Below are 20,505 nucleotides of genomic sequence, written 5' to 3' on the forward strand. Positions count from 1 at the left end.
AGTAGGACTCCTGTGCCAATGATCAGTTAACAGACGACTTCATTATTTGATTTTCCTTTTAAGAAGCCCATGCAAGTCTCCTCTCCGTGAAGTTACTGAACGCTGCTGCTCACAGGGTTTGACATGGGTTCTGGTGGGCCAAGCTTGCTTGCCGTGCCATCTGTGCATGCTCTTTGGAGTTGTTATTTGTTTTTGTTTTTGTTTTGCACATTTAACCTTATTTACTTGAAAATGATCTTTTAAAGGTTATTAAGAGCTATAATTTGCTCTCCTTGTGTATCCTTTTATTCTTTAGAAGGTCATATTATCTCTCTTGGTCACGTGGCTTTTCCTGTTTTCTGAAAAAGGAGAAACATTGCCAACATTGTACAAGAAAATAAAATAAAAAATAACAATAATCCCACCAACTAGAGAAGACCACTGATCATATTTTGGATTATATCTTTCCAGTTATTTCACTATGCATGTATGTATTGGTTATCTTTTGCTGCATAACAAATCACCCTAAAATGAAGTAGCTTTAGATAACAGTGAAATATGTTATATCTCAGTTTTGGAGGGTCAGAAATGCAGGCCACAGCCTAACTGTGGGGTTCTGCATCAGGATCTCTAATGAAGCTGCAGTAAGACTGTCATCCAGAGTTCTGTTCATCCCAAGGCTCATCTGGGGCTATCAAACACTCCAGTGTCACTCACATGGTTGTTGCAGGCTCAGCTCCTCACTGGCTATTGGCCAGAGGCTTCAATTCCTTACCATGGGGGCCTCTCAGTGGGGCTGCTTACAACATGGCAGCTATCTTCCACTGGAGCAAGTGATCCATGAGAAAATAAACTAAATAAAAATACCAAAGTACAAGTGGGCAAAGTGGGAGTCACAGTCTTTTTATTTATTTATTTATTTATGTATGTATTTTATCTTTAATCTACAGTTACATGAAGAACATGTTTACTATGCTCCCCCCTTCACCAAGTCCCCCACACACACCCCATTACAGTCACTGTCCATCAGCTTAGTAAGATGCTGTAGAATCACTACTTGTCTTCTCTGTGTTGCACAGCCCTCCCCGTGCCATGCTAATCATAATGCCCCCTTTTTTTTTCCCTGCCCTTATCCCTCCCTTCCCACCTGTTCTCCCCAGTCCCTTTCCCTTTGGTAACTGTTAGTCCATTCTTGGGTTCTGTGAGTTTGCTGCTGTTTTGTCCCTTCAGTTTTCCTTTGTTCTTATACTCCACATATGAGTGAAATCATTTGGTACTTGTCTTTCTCTGCCTGGCTTATTTCACTGAGCATAATACCCTCTAGCTCCATCCATGTTGTTGCAAATGGTAGGATTTGTTTTCTTCTTATGGCTGAATAATATTCCATTGTGTATATGTACCACATCTTCTTTATCCATTCATCTATTGATGGACACTTAGGTTGCTTCCATTTCTTGGCTATTGTAAATAGTGCTGCGATAAACATAGGGGTACATCTGTCTTTTTCAAACTGGGCTGCTGCATTCTTAGGATAAAATTAACACACAGAAATTTGTGGCTTTCCTATACACTAACAATGAACTAATAGAGAAATCAGGAAAACAATTCCATTCACAATTGCATCAAAAAGAATAAAATACCTAGGAATAAACCTAACCAAGGAAGTGAAAGACCTATACCCTGAAAACTATAAGACACTCTTAAGAGAAATTAAAGAGGTCACTAACAAATGGAAACTCATCCCATGCTCTTGGCTAGGAAGAATTAATATCGTCAAAATGGCCATCCTGCCCAAAGCAATATACAGATTTGATGCAATCCCTATCAAATTACCAACAACATTCTTCAATGAACTGGAACAAACAGTTCAAAAATTCATATGGAAACACCAAAGACCCCGAATAGTCAAAGCAATCCTGAGAAGGAAGAATAAAGTGTGGTGGATCTTGCTCCCCAACTTCAAGCTCTACCACAAAGGCACAGTAATCAAGACAGTTTGGTACTGGCACAAGAACAGAGCCACAGATCACAGTCTTTTATAACCTAATGTCAACATGGCAAACCATCACTTCTTTCCATATGCTGTGGTCACAGAGCCCAACACTGGTACAGTGTGGGGGTGGACTGCACAGGTGTGTGGACACAGAAGGGTGTGGATCACTGGGACATTCTTAGAGGCCACCTTCCACAGAATACATATTTAACAGAAATGTCATTATATGCTATGCCCTGTTCTATAACTTGCTTTTAAAAATCATTTGTAAATCATGCACACCTTTCCATAGCATTAACTGTTGTTTTGTAACGTCAGTATTAGTGATTGCATAGTATTCCATTATGTGGATATGTCACAATTTAGTTGTTTAATACCCTAAAATTAGGAAAAACATGACTCTTCTTTCCCATGCTGTGATTAATATCTTTGTAGATATTTATGAATAGGCATGATTATTTCCTTAGAATAAATTTTTTTTAGAAGTGGAATTGCTGGATTAAAAATGTACAGAATTCTAAAGCTTTTAATACATACTTACAAATTTCCCTGCAGGAAGTTTTGCAGTTGACACTCATATTAACAATATGGATGAATGTGCTTGTGCTTAGGGTTTTCATAGCATGTGGGTTCCTCTGCCCCATTGGTTCCCTATCCTGTGAAAGTCAAGCTTGAAATTACCAGTTGTCAAATAATTCAATTCAGAATTTTAAACTGTTAGATCATGCATCAAGATTATTGGGAGGTTTTTTTTTTTTATGTCAGATGTGTTTCTAAAGATCCTAGTTCCTCGACTAGTCAAATTATAGTTTTAGGAATTTATATTTGGAAATAGATGTCTTTGGTCTTCCTGGAGTTTGGGGGCTTTTGTTTTATTTTTTGGTTTGTTTTGTTTCACTTCCCAAATAGTCACCAATAGGCTCCATAATTATTTGTGACAAATCATTGATTTTACCAGATATACTAACTTGGCATTGTTAGGTGGATTGTGCTGTGTGTCACCATATCCTGCACTAAGGCCCGCGTTCTCTACAGCTCAGTGCTTTTTTGAGGCATTGTGGTCCTGATCACAGGTGCCCTGTGATCATAAGGTACCCTGGGTCTCCCAGGAGAAAACACCTTGAGAGGAACATGAGAGAGAAACTCAGAAGAACATGGGAATTCTGAAGGGAGGAAAGGACATGGACAAAGAAGAATAGAGAGCAAGTGAGAAGGAAAAGGAAAAACCTTTCATTTTTGAATCCTGAAAACCTGGGTCTGCTACTTATAAAGCTCTAAGTCCCACCTTGGGCAAATCACTGGTGCCTGTTCTCTCATTTGTACAAGAGAAGCATTGGTTGACGCTGTCATTCCCTTGTATGTTCTGCCTTTCTGCATTGACCCTCCCGCTTGGTTCCCGCATGCCCAGCTCAGTGCTCCAGAGCAGCAGCATAGCAGGTGGTTAAGAGCAGGGACTCTGGGTTTGGAATTCTACCCACTGGCTGTGTGGTCCTAGCTAAGTTACTTAACCTCTCTGTGTCACAGTTTCCTCAGCTGTGAAATGGGGGCTAATAATAGTACTTAATGTTGCTACAAAGAGTGTATTTACTGAAACTATTTAACCGTCCTTGAATGTGCTGAGATCTCCCCCAGAGCTTGTCCCGGTGTGTGAGCAGGATCTCTCCAGTCTCCTTCTCCATCCCCTAAATGATAATTTAGCCCTTCCTGAGAAGCTAAATTGTACATACTGTACATAGTGTAGTGACACTGGAAATACATAAGGACATGGTCTTGCAGTTTCCTAGTTATCAAGGCAGTTTAAGATATTACAATGTAATACTTGTGCTTAAGATGACTATATACATAGAATTTATCTTCACTTATATATGTTTAATAAGCAGATGATGTTTTGAGCTCTAATCCAAAGAAGTTATATTGAATTTTCTACATCCTAGAGCTTCTTCTATTTCTGCTGCTGTTATTCTTCTACTCCTTCTTGCCTCTTTTTTGAATGAATATATTTGAATATGGATGAATAGGGCAGCAGGTATAAAAGATTAAATTCCTGATACGATAAAGCTTTCTCTATGGAGTCGTACATAAATATGTGATAACAATATGGCATAGGTCTATAGAAGCAGCATCCTTGCTCTCACTGGTTTTATTTTGTAGACAGCTCACAAACATCAAAATCTATGTAGATTTTTTTATACATATGTGGCTGGGTGACTAATGGCGCCTCCAGTATCTCCACATCCTAATCCCTGGGCCCTGTGAATATTTCCTTACATGGGAAAAGGGCTTTGCAGATGTGATTAGGAATCTTGAGATGGGGAATTCTGCGTTATGCATATGGACCCACTGTCATCTCAATGGCCCTTCTAGTAGGGGCGCAGGAGGAGTCAGATTCAGAGGAGATCGCAACGTGACAACAGAGCAGAAACTGCTGGAGTGCTGTGCTTTGGAAATGGAGGGGAGGGGCCCCAGCCAGGGAATACAGACAGACACAGGAGCCTGGGAGAGATGAGGAAGTGGCTTCTCCCGTCAGAGCCTCCAGAGGGAGCCAGCCCAGGTGACACCTTGTCTTTAGCTCAGTGAAACTGACTTTGGACTTTGACTTCTGAACCCTGAGAAGATAAATTTGTGTTGTTGTTAAGCCCCTAAATTTGCAGTACTTTATTACTACAATAGGAAATTAACACAAGACAGGAATCAGTGGAAACAAAGAAATGTAGTTTATTATGAAGCCTCTAAATGTAAATTATCTAATTCTGTATTTCTCTCTAGAAGTAATCTCCATGGAGTTGAGCCTTTTGCCATTGAGAATCTCCGTGGTGTAGTTGATCTATTTCCATTTAAATGGTCTTTTTAAATTAACATCTACTGTGAAAAATGTTATTGCCAAATTCCTGGCTATAAAAGATTGTACGTGTACAGAGAAAAGCTAACATTTGGAAAGTCATTCAAAAACAATCAAATGAATTAAAATACATTTTTCTGAAAACTTTAAGATTTAAATCTTTAAGACTGGATGGACATTTTAAAGAAAGCATATGCTCTTTAACTTCTTAAACTCAATAGAAGGCTACATTTTTTCATAAGGTCTTTCTACTGTTACTGTACTTAATCAATAATATCATTGTTTAAGTAGAAATTATTTCAGTTAAGTGAAAAGTTCCAAGATCGTTTTGTCAGATCAGGAAAAAAAATAGGTATATGTCTTCAGGATATATCACTATTTACTGATAAATGGTTATTTATGATTAATTCTAATACAATAATCACTTCAAAACAGTTTTAACACTTTAAATTACCTACTTTAGAGTTGAATCAACAGTAATTGCAATTCCAAAGTATTTAACAGTTGGATATAGCAATCTGTGACTGCATTAAGAAATTTTCACCTAAACCTGAGTCAGCAAACTGTGTGGCCCAAAAGCTTAAAATGGTTTTTACATTTTTAAATGGTTGAAGAAAGAATAAAAAGAAGACTGTCTCATGACACATGAAAGTTATATGAAATTCAAATATAAATATCCCTAAATAAAGTTTTATTGATTGCTATGGACTGAATGTTTGTATCCCCCCACTAGAGTTCATATGTTGAAATCCTAACCCCCAGTATCTTAGGAGTTGGGGCCTTCAGAAGGTGAGTAGATCACAAGGCAGAGCCCTCATGAATGGAATTAGTGCTCTTATTAAAGAGACCCCAGAGAGCTCTCTGGACCCTCCCACCATGTGAGGAACACAGTGAGAAAATGCCATCTGTGAACTAAGTTCATAAGCTTCCTAGTTCATGTGTTTTGGGTTTCTTTTTACCAGCCTGAAGAGACTGTTGGAACACAGTCGTGCCCATTTGCTTGCTTTTGGCCTGTATGAGAGCTTTCTCACTACACCAGCAGAGCTGAGTAGTTGTACCGGAGACTGTATATCCCCACAGACTGAAAATATTTGCCATCCAGCCTATTACAGAAAAAATTTGTGATCCCTGATCCAAAATGCATTCAACAAGGTCTCTCTTACCATTCTAGTATTAAGCTGCAAGTATACTCTATACTCTGCAGCACCAAACCAGGGTGCCTTATAGAGTCACAGTCTGCGCTTGCTGTTTTGCGGGTCACCCTCCAGGGTTTTGCCAGGAATGACTGTTGATGCTCAGAGTGATAACACCCTTGTTATAGGGCAAGACTTCAAACTCCATAAAGAAAGATGAAATCCTTTTTTAGTTCCATAGAACTTTTATTTGAAAAATAAGTCCACATTTTAACTCTAGCTCAAATACTTCAGTCCACGACTGCCAGGTAATTGAAATTTTACTCTTACGAGAAAGACCTACAGGTGCTTCATTTCAAACACCGGAGTGTGGAGTCAATTATTGATGCTGTGACTTATTACTACTGTCTTTTTTTAATAGTTACAGTTGTCTTTTAAATTTTTCTTTTGGAACAGGCAAAAAATTTCTCATAAAAATAAGTACCTCCTTATTTCAATCCCCATGCACATCAGAAGTGACCTAATAGATTAACACTCCCTTAGAGCATAAGCAAAGTTGGATTTTGTTTAGTATGTTACAACAGTATGAATTGGCTTATTGTTATGAGTACTCTCGGTACACATTTAAAAAATGATTTTTTTAAAGATGTACAACTTGCATGTACTAGAATTGAAACCTTTGCTGAATTTATGTGCAGTGCTAAGCCATCATGTTAAAATGCCACTTGATGTATGGGGTAAGGGAGGACTCTAGTGAATATAAGTCTTTTCCTTTGAGAAATTAGCTGATTTGTTGAACTGATGATCTTCTAATGGTGTTCTCTCACTGGAAGAGCAGCACAGTGCCTGTCTCCTAGGTGCCAAGTTGTATCTGAGGGGATGGGACAAAGTGGACATACATACCTTCTTATCAATCATGTGCAGTGGGACAGCTTCACCTTTGAAAGAAGCAGTTTTCCTTCCCAGGTCCAGCAGACAAAGTTTTATTGGTCAGAGCATCTTAGCTGAGGCTTTCTGAACAGTAAGAGATAATTATGTCAGCTCGCCTTTACAGGCATTTACTCTCTTATCCTGTAACTGGGACAGCAGATGCCTGTTCCATGTTCTGGGTTGACAGACTGTGATATGACTTGTTGCCCTGGGGAATGGTCACTTACAAACATGCAAACCAGGTCAGTGGTTTGAATTTACAGTGACCGACTGACAGTGAGTGGCAAACAAATCAAGATTTAAGATTCTGCATGTGATAAGTTTCTGCTGTTTAATGATAACCTAGGTTACTTGCTTTGAATCTCTCATTCTAATGCAACTACAGAAATAAAAGCATATTCTAAGTGAAACTACATTGTAGAATCCAGTTCTAACTGCCTTCCCAAAACACAGTCTGCAGTGTGTGTATGGGTTGCTATAGAAATGGTGGTTACTGAACCAGCTTCCTATCATGCATGTATGGTATGTACGTAACAGGCACTCAGGAATGTCCACTTATCATTGGTCTGCAGTGCATCTATCTCCGCTTCAGAGGGTGAACGCTATTACTGAAGCTGTGCTCAATGAACTAGTCTTTTTAGGTAAGTCATGGCAAGCCTGCCTTTGAAGCTGGAGCTTGATTTAAAATATAGACCTAAGATTTTTTTCCATTTCATTTTTTTTTTGAGGTGGGTGGGTGGGGAGAAGGAAGAGATGGGAGTTCGTAAAGCACTGAATTATGCTTGTAACTTTAAGAAAATAAAGAATAATATTACAGGCTTTTCTTTTTCTCTGTATATCATAAGCCACATTTCCAAATGGAAGGTAAAATACTGAAGTGTAGTGATTGAATTACCAGGATGAACCATATTAAATTGGGTGGGCAAAGTTAAAATACAAGAAGGGAGTTCATGTTTCTAACAAGTATGCATTTACATATGTGATGTTAATTTTAGAACTGTACCTATCAACTTTTTTTTTTTTTTAAAGAACAGACTCAGTCATTAAGGGTATAAAACAAAGAAAGCAGCGGACTTACCTTTCTAAGTGTAATGCCAACATATCCTTAAGAAAGATGATCTGAAATAGGTCTTCTCACAGTGAAGGCTGTTTCTTAGAAACAAAACAGTAACTCTCAGGAAAAGAGTCTCTATTTTCCCAGATGTTAAAATTGTCCATAATGAATCAGGCTTCTATTAGATACAGAGGAGAAAAGAAGGTAACTTACCTTCAAAGAAAGCTGAGTAAAGTGATGTTACAGGTATGAGAAGACACCGGAGGCCCCTGTGGGACTTACTCAGGCAAACAGTGACAGTCCAGTGAAAATTTTTTCTTACCAGAGAGCTCGGCTGCCAGGAGGCCAACAAACCATGATTTGTATTTGAGACATGATTTGTATCTTTTGCACTGCAGACCATTCGTGTCATGGTTGAGATGTTCCGCTCCTGCTGTCTGAGTGGAGTGGAGTTGGGCTGCCTCACACGTGCACTGCCCTCAGGGAGAATGCATGCTGAGTGATCTCAGAACATGGACATTTGTTTTTCAGTGTTGCTTAGCAACTCCAAAAAACAATTTAGTGATATCAATCCAGCCCTAAAAATTGCTAAGCCTTTTGTGTTTGTAACCCCTCCCCCCCAAATTGAGAATTTTCAGAGAATAATACCATCACATTATCTATACTGTAGTTGTGGTTCAGGGCCACTTTTGTTTTGAAACCCTATTCCTAGAGACTTCATTTTCCTAACTGGCATTTTATATAGAGCTAAAACTTCCCATGCTTGACTTCAACTGAAACAATTTTTGTCAAGCTTTACAAATAACTGTTGCTCACTTTGTGGTCTCAAAGTGTATAGATCATTATGTTCCTTCTGAAACATAATGTGTCTTATGTTATATTACAGTCAACTCTTAATAACCACTTATAGAGTATTCTCTTTGTGGATTATCTATGGAAAGTGTATATCCTCCTCTTAGCTTCCCCACCACCTGGAAGCCTCAGAGCCTTCTTGCTTTGCTGCCACTGGCCTGAATTTTAAGCACTGCATCTAACATGCTTAATCTAAAATCAGCCTGGGTGTGAAATAATTGGAAAGGTAAAACTGCCAAAATTTATTTCAAAACCAAATAATTTGTCAGTGTCAGTGTTTTCAATGATCTCTACTGAAAAGGATAATTGGAAGGTAAAAGTATTTTTGGTAGAACTGAATACCATACTGTTTGTACAGTGTACAGCAGGCGTTACAGAGCATGGGCAGCATGTAGCCCAGCAATTGAGACAGCCCAGACTTGAGTACTGGCTCCTTCTCAGGTTACTAGTTCTCTGATCTTGAGCAAGTCTCTAGCCTCCCTGGGCCTCAGTTTTCCCCCTCTATAATATAGGGATAATAATAGTCATTGTTCCCACCTCATACAACTGTTATAAATGGAGAATGTGTACAACAGTACTTGGCGCTCAATGAAGAGATCTATACCTGTTAGCCATTTTAATTTTTTTTCTAGATAACATATTTGTTAAAGTAATAAGACATAACAATTTAAGCTTTCAAATTACATTCAAAATATTTTTATATGTTTCAGTTGTCCATTATAATTCAACATCTATATATACTACAAAGTGATCACCCAAAAGTCTAGTTGCCATCACCATACATTTGACCCCTTGGCTTCTGGTAACTGCTGATCGGTTCTCTACCTATGAGTTTGTTTTTGTTTTGTTTTGTTTGTTCATTTGTTTTTAGATTCCACATATGAATGAAATCATATGGTATTTGTCTTTCTCCTTCTGACTTATTTCACTCAGCATAATACTCTCAAGATCCCTCCATGTTGTCACAAATGATAAGATTCCATTCTTTTTATGGCTGAGTAATATTCCTTTGTATACCCCATCTTCTTTATCCATTCATCTATTGACGTTGTTTCCATAGCTTGGCCCTTGTAAATAATGCTTCAGTGAATGTGGGGGTACAGATCTCCTTTTGAGTTAGTGTTTTCATTTTCATCAGATAAATACCCACTAGTGGAATAGCTGGATCATGTGGTTGTTCTAGTCTTAGTTTTTTGAGGAACCTCCATACTCTTTCCCAAGTGCCTTCACCAATTTATATTCCCACCAACAGCGCATAAGGGTTGCCTTTTCTCCACACATCCTCACTAATATGTATTATTTCTTGTCTTTTATATAATAGCCATTCTGATGTGTATGAGGTGATATCTCATTAGCCATGATTATTATAATCATAATTTCTATTACTTAGTCAATAAATAGTGTATACATTTTTTGGTAAAGAATGATATAAGAAAGGACAGGTACAATGATGTCCTGGTGTGTTTAAATTTAATACCCCTGTCTCAGCCAAGGCTGTCATCTAGCTGATATGCCCCAGGTATCATCTGGTTGGTTGGTACCCATGCTCTACCAGTTGTTCCATATTTTGAATGTCATTCCTATTTCCCTATTTCCAAATGACTCTTAAAGTTCAGGATACGTAATGCTTTCTAATTTGAGTAAAGTAGGAATACAAATCCTCTGGGGTGCACAGCAAGTGTTGGATCAGGGAGCCAGCCTGGCTGGCTGCCTGGCATTGAAACTTTAACCCAGCCCTGCTCTTCTCCTTTCTTACAAGTTGGCTCCCTTGCTCTTCGCAGCAGACTATGTTGTTGTCCTCACTTCTGGGACTTGAGATTGATGAAAATCCCAGATGTCCAGAATTCCCTGAGTAAGATTCCAAAGTTTCTCAAACAGGAACCTATCAACCTGGATGGCTTCTTTGGGGTCTCGGAATTTTCTGCAAGGATTTTAAAATCTGGGGTTGGTTTTGGTAATAACCTTTCAAAACTTAACATGAAAATTATTCTGTATCATCTGGATTGAATATGGCATTAAAACTAGATGCTGTTATTGCCTGAGTTTAATGTTTATGAATAGACTGTTAGAACTAAGGAAACAGACCTGAACAAGGGTAAATGTAATACATAAAGGACCGACCTTTATGTATTAAGGAAAAGTAAAATAAAAGTTTGTTGAAACAGGAACATTCCATGGTAAGTTAAGTTAGAGAAAGGTGGCAGGAGAATCGAATCATAGACACACAAGTCAAACAAAACATCCCCCAGCCATCCATGTCATGTTTATGTTGCAAGTGAGAAGTTCCCTTCTGTCATTAGGTAATATGTTGTTGGTTTTTATTTGAATTTTATTTTCAAAGTTTATAGCCTATTTCTGTTTCTTTTATGAACTTATTTTGGATTTATACTTTTGTATGAGCTATACTATTATATATTAGGACATATTTAACACATTGTGATTTTTTAAATAAGGTCAACACATTGTATGAGAATATCTTTTTGTTTTTAAAGTGGTTTTTTGCATTAATAAGATCTGGAAGTCATTGGTAAGATAGTCCTGATCTGATATCTGCTTTAGGCAAAACCTCATCAACACGTGAGATTTAATTTTGGAAAAATATACATTATTGGGAAAACCTTCTAGATACATCATTTTATCTTTTGGAACAAAATTCTACCTGTTAGTAGTTCTACCCCTGGGGCAGTGCCACCTGAGACTGAGCAAGAGGGACCCTTGCCCTAAGCCCCTCCTCTTTAGGGGACTCTGCTCTGGCCTTCATCCACCTACATCCTTTCCCCATGGAAACAGACATCCACTGACCCAAAGGAATGTGGCCACCTGGAATCTCAGCCCCCTTCTAGAACACCTTCCTACTACCTTAGACCCCAGAATTCCTTCCCAAACAGGCCTAAGCAGGCTTCCAGGCCCTCTTGCCCAGGTCCATCACCCGGGGGCAGACCTCTGCACTCACATATACTCACCATGTGCCCGCCCTCAGGCAGAGCAGTCACCAAGGAGGGGCTGCTGGCTGGGGCATGAGCTTGGACATGGGAGTTGGTAGTCCACGTCCATGTGCACAGGGCTGGGGTACAAAGGAGTGTTGCTCACAGACTAGCTGTCCTGTGCTGCTTATTTCAGTATGTAATTCTTTAGGTTATTAATAAGTTATAATGGTGGGGGGACAAGACATTTATTTTACAGTGTGATACTTGCCTTACAACTTTTAAATATTAAGATACGTTGTATACGGACCTCCTTTTATACCCTTGCTTAATTTCTGCAAATGTTAGGAGTAGGCCTGTCCTTAGGCGAATCACTAACTTCTCCAAACCTGAAGTTTCTAACCTCAAAAGTGAGATACAGACACCTAGCTTTCAATGTTGTATAAGACTGAAGAGAGATAATGTCCATAAAGCACCTAGTCCATTGCCAGGCATGTATGAAGTTCTTAGTATCTTGATTCATTTTTCCCTTCTCTTGAATCACCCCTGTAAAATTTTGTATGCACACATGTGCACATGCAGACACAGAACACACCCAGCTGGCCCAGAATGCACTTAAAGATTTGCACAGAAACATTCTTGCTTACTCTGCACTATGGTGCGTAGCATAGTTGTGCCATGGCAGCCCAGCCATTTCAAATGTGCAGTTTGAAGTGTGCCTAAATTGAAAAGGGAGGAAAATAGGATCATTGGAGAGAAGAATTTTTTTGTCTCATTCTTAGCTGAACATATCCATTTGGCAATGCAGGTATTACTATAAACCAACATTTTTTCATCACTATTCTCAAAGCAGCCTTGGAGGTGAAGGGTGGGGATGTGTATGCTGCCATCTTAATTAGCAGGAAGTGAAAACTCAGCACAGGTAAGTACTCAAGATACATGCACAGCACCCTAGGGAGTGCAAAGGGGAATGCAAAACACAGTTTCCTTTGAACTTCAAATTCCCTTCCTTTTCTCATATGCTGGATTGTTGGCATTCTCGCTTCTATGCCAAAATTTATAACATGGCTTAATAGAATAATGGGCTATATTTTGGGATGCACAACACCCATTCCCAGGTGTGTTTTACTTGGCCCTGGGCCCATAGAATTGGTTCGGAGGCCTTTGTTTGTTTGTTGTGTTTTAATTTACTTCCAACGTACATAAATTGAAAGAATTCCCATGGAGTTCTGTTCTGGGCTTCTCTTTTAAAAAATTGAAGAATTCATTCATTTCAGCAAATATTTATGGAACATCTTCCTTCTGCCACACATTCATCTGTTCTAGGCTTTTGGGAGAAAGCAATGACAGAACAAGTTAGGGAGGGTCCTTATAATTGTGATGCTTTTGTTCTATATGAAGGAGACAGTGAACCAGTTTGCTTCATATGGCCTAAGAACTATAAGACAGTTAAGCAGAGTGATGTCAGAGTGCATGATTGGCTGGTTAGAGCTTTTGGAGAAGCAACATTTCTGCTGAGATCCTACAGACACCCAGGAGCCTGACATGGAAATATCTTGGGGGCAGGACATTCTGGGCAGGAAAAACAGTCAGTGCAAAGGTCTCAAGGTTGGGACCAGTTTAACCACACCTGTGGCAACCAGATCACTAAGAGCCCTGCTCTTTCAAGCAAGAGCACAGCAGCATCTGTAGACATCTGAGCCTGCCAGCTCCTGGCCAGTAGTCTGACATGCGAGTATACTACTTCTTAAATATATGAGAAATATTTCTGAAGTTGCTTCAAGCACTGACTGCCCAGTTGATACACCACAGCCATGCTGTGGGAAATGGCATCAACATTTTCTCAAGGAAATCACAACAAAAGTATAAATAATTTAGAGCTTTGCTACTTAAAGTGTGGATCCACATATAGGGAGCTTTTTAAAACTGCAGAATGTCATGCTTCCCTCTGAATCCACTGAATCAGAGCCTGTATTTTAACAATACTGCAGTTGTCATGAGCTATTTAAGAAGCATTGGTTTAGAGCATCTTACATCTGCCCAGGTGTTTGTAAGCTGTTATCTGTCACTCTGAGTGAGCTTTCTAATGCTGGAGGTTAGTGACTGTGCTTCCTGTAATCTTGGTTGGCTTCCCCCACCCAGTCTCTTCTGACATGTAATTGAACAAAATTTTTCTCCATATGGGCCTGATTAGACTGTACTCTGACACTACTTTCTGGAAATTTATATATACCTATTCTAAATTCAAAATTCTCTCATTAAATTTTATTAATGCTATTATGTATCCTAACACTTCTGGCTAACCATTTAAGGCATAAGCTTTCTCTAACTCTGCCAGAATCTTTATGGTTTCCCATTACTGCTCTTTACTAAAACTTGTTTCAGTAAGTCTTAAGATAGCTTAGCTAAAGCCTAAAGGGAAAATATTAGCTGCTTAGATTAAATTTGTTTTTAAGACTCTGTTTCTCAATTACCCTAAAAATACCCTGGAAACATGTTATATCTGAATACAGATTTATTTCTTGTTTTAATTTCTAATAATTCAACATATCTGAGATTTTAGGCTTTGAACAGAAGGTTGTTGTTTATAGTAAGTTGCCCTTAATTTTAATTCTTGTTTAAACTAGTCCTGAAATGTGCTTGCCCGAAGCTATAAGAATCCAATCATCTGTACATAACTTTTATTCTTCAGTTTGATTGCTTTCAACAAGAACAGTTGGATAATTGACCACCAGGTAAATACTTTACTATGTAATTAATAAGGGATGTTTCCTCCTCACAGATTACATGGAAAATTAATTCCAAAAAGGAAACACAGCTATTCAAAGTCATAGACATTAATTTGGAAAAAAAAGGAAGTGTGTTCCACAATATCATAAAAGTAGAAATCATCAGTGTTTCTGCTCTATTAATGAATGTGACTTAGGGCTGATGGATTCTTATATTCTGATTGTAGTGAGTATTCCTGTCCCAGTTTTGTTAAAGCCTGCAGTAAAAGACTTAGGCTTTGATATGTACGGCTGATAGAAAAGTACAGTAGAGGTTATGGCTTAAGGTAATGCAGATGAAAGCCCTGAGCAGTCAGTAATCTGGTTTCTAGAGAAATCCAGCATATTCAGGCATCAAAAGAGCTCCTAAATAGGACCAGCAGTAAGAAGCAACAGTGCATGTGCTAGGACCTGAGAGGTGTGTACCTTCTAAGAAGATTGTTCCTCGAGTGAGCCAGTGCCTGTGCCATGCTGGTTATGCAGTGAGAGCCACGCCAGCTCATCTGGGGAGGTGGTGGTTGGCTGCAGCTGAGAGCAAGACAGCCTAGGTTCCTGCCGTCCAAGGTCATGCCTTTGTCCTGTATATATGTGTCTCACCTCTCACCATAAATATTCCCAAATATTTCACAGTGAAATTTAGAAATAGGAGTAGAAATGGCTACATTTCACAGTGTGAATATTCAGTATTCACCTTTTGATTGATAGAACTTTTTTGAGATGGATTTTCTCGGTGGCTGTGGAATTTCCTGAGTCCCACCTTATGAACTTAGAAGAACTCACTCCAGCCTCTTTCAGGAAAAATATATCAGTCTGAATATGTTCACTGCATGAGGTAGAATACCTAACCGCAGACGCTTCACTGGGGAGGCTTATATGACAAAAGGACCGTGAGCCAGCCGGCTCCAGGATTGCTTCCAGGGCTCAGTGATGTCACCAGGGACCTCTGCTCCTCTGCTGCACCATCCTCAGCATGCCCACAGTTCACAGCTAGAAAATGGCAAAGCTTGAGACTATTCAGGATTATCTTATGCTGGGAAGTCATCCATGCAGGCAGTTGGCTCCTATAATGCTGGGCTTTCATTTGTCCAGTGTTGTATGGTCTGATATGGTAACAGGTCTTCACATAGTGCAGTGACTTCTATCTCTGCACATTGGCTAATGTGCAAGGTGTCAACTTCAGTTTGTAATCAAAGTGTAGGTTTGCACTTATAGTTACCTTTTCAAAATCAATAGCATTCCTAATATCAGGTTTTTCTGCTTGTTCCCCAATGCTGAGATGAGCCAGCATGGCTGCCGAAATAGGGTCTTCCAGGCATAGTGAATGTGCCAGGCAAGAGAAGCAAGGTAAATCTGAACTCTATAGGTTGTAATCAAATTAGACATGTGATTGGGGCCCTTTTTCATACTTCAGAATTCTTTCCCCTTTAGATAGCCATTTGTTACATCTTTGAACTCACTTTTCTTTATGTTTTGCAAACAAAAGCTTGTTTTATCACTGTTTGGTAACCAAGTAAAAAAACAGCACCCTTGGTGATTCCTGAGAGACCCCATCAGATCGTACAGGCAAGCTTAAGGCATGTGTTTTTCTGCCTGTCAATATAATAATCATTGTAGTTCAGTGTACCCTTCAAGTTAAGAACTTTATACACAATGACCTTTGTCAGCTGAATACACAACTTACTCATTTTCAGAAGATTAGGATGGTTTTTCAATGAAGTATTCTTGAAAACATCTCTAACTCTTTCCATTGTGTAAGATTTAACTCTAGAGAATGATCATTCAGAAATTGGTAGGAAGGTGTAGTGGTGAAGGAAAAAACATACTGAACTTGAATGCAGTCTGTTGATACCTGGTTCTGTTCTCCAGTCCTCTGCCCTGCTTGTGGACATTACTCCAGATGCAGCTTTAATTAGGTGGGTTATCTAGTTCCCAATAACACACTGCCCCAAGTGGAGAGCTGGGGGTTGGTGGTGGTGAGAGCAGAGCTGATAACAGATAACACTGGTTTACAGCACATGGGAAACAAGGGGAAACCAGCATTGCTGTGGGTGGTGGGTATGTGATATAAGAGCAAATTTACCTTGGTAGGGACCTGAGGACATCAGTATTTTAGAACTTTGCCTTATAGTTGATCATAATCATGACCCTGAGTTATCAGGAAAAATCAAAACTGTATTGAGCTTTATAAAGGAGTAAGTGATGCTTTATAGAATTTTATAAAACTGCTGTTTCAAATTTTGGAAAATAAAACCCAACTTTTATAGAAGAACTTCCAAACCATGTTCTGGAGATTTCCTGGGGGTTACAATGGGGAGAGGGAGGTGGTCCTCTCCTTCATGCAAAGAATCCTATCTTTAATCTGTTTTGTTTATTAATTTCTGCTAAGATTCCTTTAAAGAGAAGAGAGAGTTCAAATATTTAAAAACTATTTGGAAATTGCCAAGCTAAAAATTTCAGTAATGCATAATTTCATTCCTTGGTTATGCCAGAGGGATCATGAAATAGTATTCACACACTTAACAGTCCCAGCAGTAGGCATGCCACAGGCCGTGGTCAGAGCACAGAGGTGCGCATGGCCACCAGCCTACTGCTGACAGACCATTGAATGGTGGTCCGCCCACTCCTGCAGTAGCAGCTGTGCATGAAGGTGGCCCCATGGGGGCAGTCATGCCTGCACACCTTTCTTGGCCAGGTGACCATCCTGGACACTCTGCATGTCCCAGAAATTGCTTTGACTTTTGAGGAGGACCCTGAGAGACTCATTAGCCAGTCATCCAAAGGAGGTAAGGGAAAGAGGCTAGAAGGAATAGGTTGGAGCAGAAGAAAGAGAAGCACAGGAGTGAAGTGGGTCTGAGGCAGCCACTGTGCCAGGCTGCTGTGATGACCACAGGGGCTGCGCCGTGTCTGGACCATCTCAGCCAGGACAGCACCCCAGGAGGTGTACTGACGTGGGAGTATTGGAGGCTGCCCATCCAGGAGCAGGTGGTGGGCTGGAGGAGAACAAGAAGGAGGCCTTACACTTGGAGCTTTCCTTTGTCCACATAGCAAGAGCAGCCTGGCCTGTCCCCTGTTCTGTCTGAGGCCGGCCAGGGCAAGAGGGGCTCCCTACGAGCACCGTGGTCATGGGTTCTGATGGTCACATAACCATACTCAACAGAAGAGACATGCAGAGGCCTGTTCGTGCTGCTGTCCCACATCAGCAGTGAGGATTCCTGCACTTGCTCCGTCCGGGCCTGGAGCACCAGTCTATTACGTGTGCCTGCTCCTCTGGTGGGAACATAGCCTCAGCATGCGACATCAGGATTTCAGTAACGAGAAGCATATGTTTCTAGTACACAATTCATTAATCCTTGAATTCTCTGTAGCTTATTTTCTCCCACAAAAGATAGAAAGCTTGAAAATGATTTTTACCAATAACAACATATTTGTTGAATCCCAAGACAGTGCCACCCTTTGTTCACTGAAGATGTGTATGTTTTACAGGAAATGCAGGCTAAAATCAGTGTCTCTTTCATAGCTGGCTTTGCTCCCTCTAGCCTGAAAGGGTAAAATTTCCCAATTTTAAAGATATCTTTTCAGACAACTGTACCCAGCTTTACACAGGGGTGGTCACCTGATACTATTTTGGGTCACATGCATGTCTAGATTCACTCATTCTCAAGTACTGAGGATATTTCTAGGTGCTGAGAAGAAGACAAAAGGACACTATAACATGGCCCCAAACTCACAGAGCCCACAGTCTGAAAGAGGAGGTAAGACGCAAGACGACAGGTCAGCACTGGAGATGATGTATGTTTTTGGAAAACTGGCAGGGCAGCACCCCGTGCACTTGAGTACCCAGACAAGGAGGATCGTGAGTGCTGGAGGGATTCGGGATAAACACGTGACGGAACTTGAATCTTCAAAGATGGGTAGATTTTTGGAAGAGAGGAAAACTGTGAGGTTGCAGTGACAGTTGCTGAAATAGTCACAGACTTAGGTTAAAAGTGTGCCCTATGTAGACTGGCCTGGCGGGGTCTAAGGGGACTGTGGTAGAGGACAGGCAGAGGTAGAAGCTCTGACCACACCGTGCTTCCATTTACAGGGCCCAGTGGCCTCCCACTGTGAAAGGTATTGGAAGCCCTTCCCAGGTTGACTCTGAACTTCCCAGCCCCAAAGCAGTCCTGCCCTTCTGTCAGATCTCAGCTCATCCCAAGCATCCTCCTCCCACCATGGAGGGCGCTCTTTCCTCACTGTGCTCCCAGAGCGGCTATGTTAGTCCCTGTCCTTTCTGCTGCCTGCGTCTTCACCAGCCTCACCACCACTGCCGGACCGTGGACCCTCCAGGCTGCACTTGGGGACTTGTCTGTAGCAGGGGATGTGTGTGTGTGTGTCTCCACTGATAGGATTGCCCCCAGTGTAACTGGGAGGTCTTTTGAAAGACAGCTTCCAGTTGATGTGCTTGTGTTCTAGAAAGCAAAGGCAACTTAGTGATCAAGATAGATTGAATGCCTTGAGTGAACAGGAATTAGGACTCAGCTTCCTACTCTTTCCCTCTGGGTCCCCTTTAACCTGACTTTGTATCTGCTCCATTTGAAAAGCAGTGACTCAAGAGTCTAATCTGGGGAAAACTGATAACCAAAGAATGCATGGCCACTTCCTGGCTAGTGGGGAGCTCCTCGCAGGCTTGTGTTGTGGGAGAGTGTGTGTGGGAGGGGGAATGTGGTGTGTAAGCCATGAGCTAAACAGCATGGGGTCCCACAGGGAAAACTGGCAGCCTTCACAAATAATCCATTCTCTACCTCCAGGGAAACTTTCTAACCAAAGATAGAAGCCCTTTAGCTGCATGTGTGTAGTTTCCTGTGTTTCCATTTCTTGAGTAGCTCCATAGATACATGAAGCTCTGAGTGGCTCAGTCATCTCTGAGTTGGTGTTCTTCAGCAAATGAAGCCTGAATTGGGGCTCCTTATTCTCATACTCATTTTAGGAACCTTCCAGCTTATATTCTCATGCAATTTGAATCAGATCATCAGGACCTGTGATTTAGCCTGTTGCATGGGGAGGTCCGACAATGCAAGGCACCTGCTGACACCTGGCCTGCCATCTTCCTCCTTTAACAGCTGTGTGCACAGAGGGAGCAGGATGGGAGGCATCGCCACGGCACCTTTCCACCCACTGCTTCTGATGTTGCTATGGCAACTGATAGGCCCTAGAAGCAGCACCAAGTATTGTTTGTTTCTTCAGTAGGGGGTGGAGGGATCCACTATTGCCACCTCAGTGATGTGTGTTCACAGAAAATTTGAAGATTTGGAGACAGGCAGGTGGAGTGTTTTGTGCATGGTTCGTGCATTTAGGTCTCAAGGGGACAGGGTTACACACGTGGCCATTTCAGGTGGTGGATGATTATAGGAGGAAGTGAGCAGTGGGGACCATGGAACCAGGAGCCCTGCAAACATGTCAGTGTCTCTGTGCTGGTGGGTGTGTGGGAAGGCACAGGTTGTTGGAGGATGGGTCAGCAATCTCCCTGGCCTTCTGATACCAGCTGCCATCACAGGCTGCAAAGCAAGGTTCTCTGCAGGTGAGACAGGTGACAGCCACAGTGCCTTAGGCAGTGGGTCTGTTCCTGGAAACCTTACAAAATGAGAAGGTTACCCAACCTGGAAAGATTTATGGGAGATGCGGCAGTGAAGAGCCGAGGAAATCGCACCACCCTTGAAAACATACAGACAGATGCTACTGCTGTGCGCCACTGGGATGCCTTGGAAGGGTTACACAGCTCACCCATCTTCAGTGTCCTCACCCAGAAAGGGAGTATAGGTCTCACTCTGTAGGATTGTCATGAGGATTATAGATACTGTGTATAAAGCCCGTCTGCTGTGACCAGCCAGCACACAGGAAGTGCTTGTACACTACTAGTTAGAGTAATAACTAAAAGGCAGCACACCCTGGGGCTTACTAGTATTTCCCAGTATCAGAACCAATTGGGAACTTTTTAAAATGCTCAAGTACGCCTGACTTACTGGGTCAGAATTTGCAAGTGGGGCCCAAGAATCC

The 20,505-nt window shown here is 40.9% G+C and overlaps 1 protein-coding gene and 1 long non-coding RNA gene across 5 annotated transcripts in view; one reads left to right on the forward strand and one right to left on the reverse strand.

The window, feature by feature from the left end:
• The window catches only part of FAM171A1 (family with sequence similarity 171 member A1), a 104,532-nt gene that overhangs the window by 76,995 nt on the left and 7,032 nt on the right, over positions 1 to 20,505 (forward strand). The window lies entirely within an intron of this gene.
• On the reverse strand, positions 4 to 18,423 carry LOC108387513 (uncharacterized). 3 transcript variants are annotated; one of them, XR_012128047.1, is made up of 4 exons: positions 7,953 to 18,423; positions 6,848 to 6,958; positions 2,514 to 2,628; positions 4 to 338 (listed from the first exon to the last, which is right to left on the reverse strand). It is a non-coding gene; the product is annotated as an uncharacterized lncRNA (long non-coding RNA). The 3 variants fall into 3 exon arrangements; XR_012128048.1 differs by lacking the exon at positions 2,514 to 2,628; XR_012128049.1 differs by lacking the exons at positions 4 to 338; positions 2,514 to 2,628 and adding an exon at positions 356 to 832.

This window comes from Manis javanica, chromosome 2 (assembly GCF_040802235.1).
Source record: "Manis javanica isolate MJ-LG chromosome 2, MJ_LKY, whole genome shotgun sequence".
Lineage (NCBI taxonomy): Eukaryota > Metazoa > Chordata > Mammalia > Pholidota > Manidae > Manis > Manis javanica.